Source organism: Lates calcarifer, unplaced genomic scaffold (genome assembly GCF_001640805.2).
Source record: "Lates calcarifer isolate ASB-BC8 unplaced genomic scaffold, TLL_Latcal_v3 _unitig_215_quiver_2241, whole genome shotgun sequence".
In the NCBI taxonomy this organism is placed as follows: Eukaryota; Metazoa; Chordata; class Actinopteri; family Centropomidae; genus Lates; species Lates calcarifer.
The window spans coordinates 23,778-30,755 of record NW_026116021.1 but is presented as its reverse complement, the minus strand read 5'-3'; the positions used below and the strand labels follow the sequence as shown (position 1 = coordinate 30,755).

The 6,978-nt window shown below is 38.8% G+C and overlaps 1 pseudogene; it reads right to left on the bottom strand.

Moving 5' to 3' along the window:
* Nucleotides 1-4: 4 nt before the first annotated feature.
* Nucleotides 5-6,293, bottom strand: LOC108892292 (ubiquitin-conjugating enzyme E2 Q2-like; annotated as a pseudogene).
* Between the last annotated feature and the right edge of the window lie 685 nt (nucleotides 6,294-6,978).

Genomic DNA, 6,978 nt, shown 5'->3' with positions numbered 1-6,978 from the left:
TTGACTAGTTCGACTGAATAAATACCTGTGAAGTAAACGACACAAACACAGAACTACTTCAATCTGCTGATGAAAAATTAAAACAATAAAGGACACCACTATAGAGAAATGTGCCCAAATAGTCACCTGTCTTGTAACTCTGTGATCTGTAGATCTCCCTGAGTTCCTTCATTAGGCGGTCTGAGGCTTGCACCGAGCCAGAGACTGCACCCTGCAACACAAATCACAAAGATACATCACGCTCAGATTAAAGACACCTGGACAAATAAGAAGATAGGGGTATAATGCAGAGTGAAGGTAAAAATCATACTCATTTCTGTCCATAAACAATGTTGCACTTGAACATTTTAAACACTTGAAAGAACAATCAACTCTCCTTGAGTGAATAAATGTGGGTTACTAACCTTTTAGAGAGAAACTTCTAATCATGAAATTTAAAATGCTGTTGCCCATGCAGTGATGATACCAGTGATTTTTACATGTTTTAAGATGTCTACCTTTGTAGGAATTGAACTATTTGAATTTTACATGTTCAAAAACTACAGCCTGACAGTGTGCTCAGAACAGAAGACTTCATGATTCCAGCTGGCATCTTCTCCACAACCAAAGAGGCTGCGTTCAGACTGAAAACACCACTGCGTTGCCAGTTGATGTTGGACTGTGGTGCTGCTAAAATTGAGAGCCAACTAAACTTTCTTTTTGCTGGGAAGCTGAGCGCGTTTTGTTTCCCTTGCTGGAACCCTCTGTGTTAAATGAACAATGATTCTGCGATTTGACACAGTGCTACTGTTGGTCTGAATATGTCCAACCTGACTGAAAAATGTAGTTTGTCAGATGGAATAAAAGTCAAGAGTTTATGTCCAGTGGATTTAGGTTTATCCTAAATATAGTAGGAACAGGGCTTGGTTACAAATCCCACTTGGCAACACACCAGCATTAACAAATTGCTTACTAAGTCTTTGTTTCTCATTGCCCTTTTTATTAGTAAAGAGCAATGACAAGAACATTTGACTCGTGAAGCAGGATTTTGACCAACATTTCATATATAATGCTGCTCATGTCAATTTCAAGTTGTAACATTATTAGGCCTGCCACTGATAAGTACAGTGTTGCATCTTTTTCAGCAAACAAAACATGATTAGAGATCTAAACTGACACTTTTGAATTTTAGTTATTGATAATTTCAGTTACTGCAAATGTTGAATCTACTGAGATGTGATAGAGCTCTTGAAAGGACTTGGATTCAGTAAGTGGATTAAGAATCAATAAAATGCTACTGAACCCCAGTCTGACCCGGAGACTTTTCGTGCTGAGTAATATGGAGGTTGCTGCCAAATGTTAACATTCAAGTGACAATTTAGAGGGAGAAGCAGCTCCCCACCTCTCCACTCTTTTATAGTCACCAGACTCAATAAAGAAGAACATGAATTGTTTGAGCACTTACATTCAAGTGATCCTGTCTCTGGTTTTTACGAATCTTCTCCAATATGGCCAAATTTTCTTTCTCTATCCCATCATCCTCTGACTTTTTCCCATCCACTGGCTCTTCTTCTTTCATGTCATAATGGTCCAGGTCTTGGTCCAGGTCAATGTCCTGCTGCCACAGTGTATTAATCATGTTTAGAAACAGGATGTAAAACAAATTTGATCACTAAGCTATAAAAATCAATACACTGAACTGTCAGGAACATATATAGGCACCTCTCCATTTCTTCCTCCTCCTCCTCTTCAGATGTCACCTCATCTGATGGTCCATGCTGTAGTGGGGAAACAATATTGACAAACTTTAGAGGTTTCAAAGGGAACAAAGAGACACTGAATTTTAATCTTGTCTTCAGCACTTACCTTTCGCTCCTGGGTAATTGGACCAGCAGGTAGAGGCTGATCAAGCATTTCTACATCAGGATGTTGTGGCAGGTTGTAAAGCCGACAGAGATCACAAATGAGCTCTTCAGCTGAAGAAGCTGTGGGTGAAATCAGCAAGACAGAGCGTCAGTAATGAGAACCAACCTGCCAACAAACAATTCTTCAAAGTTTTCACTGCTTGAGCACTAAACATGCACTCAAGTATCCACTTTATTAGATACACCTGTTCAGTCATATGCAATCTAATACAACTGACTGTTCTGCCATAAAATCTCTCTCTACACACACACACACACACACACACACACATATATATATATATATATATATATATATTATATAAACTGAGCTCTTATTAAATTACATGTTTTTGCATTGGGGTCGTAAACAGTGACGGTGTTGTGCTCATATTCAGAGGTGTTTCTAATATTCTGCCTCCTAGGAGGACAAAAATATCCTCTCAGTATAATGTAATCCAATACACACACCCATGAACATCAACAATAAACTCCAGGTCTATACAAAATATACTTTTTAATTCATGAACAAAAACATAGAAAAAAGTAAACAACTGTGGCATTTGACAAATGTCAGCACCTCCCCTTGCCAACTGTTAAGCACGGGGGTGGAAATATTATTCTTTGCGGTTGTGTGACAGCCAACAGCACAGGAACTACTGCATACACAGAGGGAAGAATTGATTCTACTAAATATCACCAAGTTCTGGATGCAAATGTCCTGCACTCAGTCCAGGAACTGAAAGTGAAAAGAGGCTGGCATCTATAACAGGACATGATCCAAAACAGACCTCAAAATCCACCATGAACTACTTCAAGAACCACAAGCTGAGACATTTGGTAAAGTCCTCACAATGCCCTGATTTGAACATGACAGAAAATCTGTGGGTAGATCTTAAACATGTTGTGTGTGCAGGACAGCTTAAAAATATCTCAGAACTTGAAGTGATCTGCAGGAAGAGTGGGTGAAAATTCGTTAGACAAGAATAAAAGACTCTTAGCTGCAAAAGTGCAACTGCAGTGCAAGCTGTGATCTCTGCCAAAGGGAGTGTTACTATGTATTTACTTAATAGGGTGCCCAAACTTTTGCACATTACTTCTCTATTTTTTAAGGTAATGAAATAAAAATAGCAGCCCATTATCATTTGAGGAAATGCTTTTTTTTCCCATGTTTACTGCAGTGGTTGTGTTTACTTTATTTCACTTCAAAAAAAAAAAAAAAATCAGCAAACATGCAATATGTCGAGGTAACTGCCCAAACCTCTGCACACAGCTATAGATAATCATGGCTGTTGTATTAGACTGCATGCATACAAGTGTACCTGATTAAGGCATCACTCAGTGCTTGTGATGACTGAATTTTGTGAAAGCCTCTGTGAAGCTGGATTCACATCAGTCAACTTACCAATGTGCTGCCTTTTCTCACATCCTCTAAGCGCTCCAACACTTCAGCCAGACTAGGATCATCAGAGTCAACAAACCATATTGGGGGTGTTGAGGGATAGGACTCCTGCAACAGAGGCAACAACAGGATGTGGAAATTTAGCCAGTCATGCTGTGTTAATGGCTCTATTGAATACAGATTGTGTATAAACACTTAACAGAGAACACCACTTTTTTATGAAACCAAAATGTTGCCCAGGGAAACCTCATCTACATAAAGAGTCAAAAGTTTATTCCAAAGCTATAAATGATTTCAAACCAAATGTCTTAGCCCACACAGCCACCCACTAAACAAAGTGATTTGTCTACTGTCAGCTGCAGAGCTGCAAGACGATCTCCAGCACTGGCTGAGTGATGCTCTAAACCTTCAGTTAGACGTTAATACAGTTGTTAAATCATCTGTGGACCTTTGTCTTTACGTGACTGAGAATTCAAGAGACAGTTCTGATAAGCTTGCTTATCATCCAGGAGACTATGGTATAGTGGGGTAAAAACTATACCTGAACTGTTCTGCAGTCTAGCAAGCAGGCTCAAATAGTGAAAATCAGTTGTGTTTATGCTAATGTGTAATTTATTAGAAATAATTTCTAATAATAATAAGATCCTATGTCCAATTTCAAGAAGGGAAAATGCTGCACATATTCGTACAGTAATGGTGATGTTTAGGTGTAAAGTTACAAATGGGTTAGGGTAAGAATGTAGGAGTGCTTTATGCTGTGTTCATGTTACATGGGATGGATAATAGACATGGGAAAGATTCCCATTTGTGTGACTTGCAAACAAAGAAAGTACAACAACTCAAGATGGCTGTCTTATTGGTGTTAGTCGTGAGGGTTAAAATACACTGACTTCTACAGTTTAGCTGTGTATCAATTAAATTTGAGTTTTCCGCTAAATGCCAGACCCTGGCTGACATGAGGCATCCCTGTTGGTTTACATTTTAGATATTTTGTGTTATTTAGCACAAAGTTGGATCTATCAAATCCTTAAGAAATACTGGACTTTCAGCACTGCAACTAAGCTGACACTTTTTATGAGTAAGAAATTTGCAGAAATTAGCATTCAGGCAAACAGCTGCCCTTCAACATTTTACCTCTCATACTGCATACTTAAGATAAAATGATTACGTCGATTTATCATTTGTGCCATCTTTCAAGCAACAATGCCATAAATTTTCTTGTTCCTGCTCCTCCAGAGTCAGTCCAGTTTATAGACTATTATATTTCTGTACAGACTGAATATCTTTGGGATCTGGCTTGTTGGTCTGACAAAATAAGAAATCTGAAGACATCAGATTGGCTTTGATGGGACTTTTTATTTCCTAACATTTTATGAACGAAACAAATAATCCAGACAATAATCAATAGATTAACCAACAAAGAAAACATGAATTAGTTGCAGGCCACATCTTTTTGGAATCTAGCACTAATCATCACAAAGCCAGATTCAAAGAAACTCTTATGAATAATGTCCCATATAACCTTATCTTCTTTGCAAGCACATTCCCACTGGGACAAATCAGTATTTCATCACAGATAGTTGAAGCTCTTCCTGTACCTGAACTTACTAAATTGTGTTTAACCAGTCAAGAGCCAGCAACTACACTTTCTTCTGTTAGTCTAGCGTGGGGGGACAAATTAAAAACACCAGTCTTTTAATTACTCACTTATCATTTTCCAGTGATGCTGAATGCACTCTGTGGTTTCTTTTGACACTGGGGCTGACTCAAAGGGGCCGCACACTGACTCAGCTCGAGTCTCAACATGACATGGCTATCAAGACATTTTAACAAGCCTGTCTGTGTCCCCCCAAAATTGAGCGTAAGTGGAAGTGCGTATATGGATGTTTGTGCTTTGAGAGGAAAGGATGTGGTCTGAGTGTTGCTGAGGAGGTCTGTGCCATCTGAACCATAGAAATACGAGTACCATGATAAGAGTTAGCCCCAGTTGTTAGTGACACTATCTACATATATGTTTTGTATGTGTTTACGGATGATTTGAATGACTAATAATATTTATAAACCGATTCAAAAAGCTGGTATTGGGGTGTATTAAAAAAATACAAGGCCCATCTGACGTTATCTACGTTAACAAGATATATTCAGCTCAACTTGCATTATTAACGGATTTAAAAGACACTAACTTAAGTACAATACTGTCTTCTCAATATCTCCATTATATCTTTTTCTACGTGTTTTGATGTCTTGATAAAGGAGACACAAACGTCGTCGCTTTAATCTAAGCCATTAAGTTCGCCAGAGGGATCCGTCTATTTACTGAAAAGGCAGAAAACACAGTGGCACAACATTCCATTAAACCGCCTCAGTCTAAGGTTAAAGATGCGAACGGGACATTCAGTGATTTGTCTGTGTTTGCTGAAAAATAGCCGGTTAATGAACAGCTGTAATATTGTGAAAGTTCCCATTTGTCTAAGCTAAATAACGTTAAAATTAAACAAGCTAGGGTTCAGTAGTTAGAAAGTTGGAAGCCGTAGTACTGCGAACTGTAACGCAGTTATTTTGGCTAACTAGACAAGCTAGCGTTACTTTCAGTTAAGAGGCTAGCAAAGGCTACCGCAACGTCGTTACTAATCGACGTTTTGTTGTCTTGATTTCAAAGTGGATTTAACACTGAGGTTGTGTTGTTTTATTTAATCCACAGGGTTGGTTTAATCTTGATTGCTGCACACTGTGTGGAAAGTAAAAAGCGAACGCTTTATTCGTGGTTGATTTGTAAACACGGAACCTTCCGCAGAACGATTTGGTTTCAGTCGATAGTCAGTGGCTGGGTTAGCTGGCCTGGACTCACCGTGATGTTGCAGTGGATGATCAGCAGCTTCTCTCCTGTTACGTTGAATTGGCCAACTGAGTTCATCGGGTTTCCAGTCTATTATTCTGAATCGTTCGTGTTTGGGTCAAAGATTGACTCCAAAAAACTTCAGTTCGGCCTTCAGCCCCGACACCGACATCTTCTACTCATCTCAAACCACCAGGCCGCTGGCAGAGGGGAAGTCGGGGCGGAATGCGGACCGCGCAGTTGAGTCGGTCTACGGATCTCGCATGTTAGCGTGAGAACAACAACAAAGGGCTGGAGGGTTTGGCTTAGAGTGCACACTGACAGTAGTATTTGACAGTCATGACACTATACAACTTCAATTTTAGTTTAATTTAGCCTCGTTTAATTTTTCTTGTACGTTATTATTACATGAGATGTTTTATTTGATAGTTGTGCACACAAGCTTTCTTAAAGGAGCCCATAAAAACAAGTTGAAAACTCTCAATACATGGATATAATATAATAAATATACATTATATAAAAATATAAAAGAAAGGTTGTGTTATCAATTAACCTATGGTCTCAGACCACCAGGGCCCCCCAAAGTGCTTTGATTAATTGCAGATTTTCTGAGGGGTAATTTACACCACAACATCTCAGTATCTGCATGATAACATAATCTTGTTGACCTATGTCAAAATCTAGTCTTAAAACCTTTTAAACCTTTAGTTTATAGAGTAGTCACAGGGTTTTTTATTGCTAAATAAAGGTGTGTATTACCAAACTAACTGCCAGGATACAAAAAACCCTGACAGGTATATTCCAGTCAATAGGAGTGGCGATCCTTTGTTGCTGCCTTACATACCACCAGGCATAAA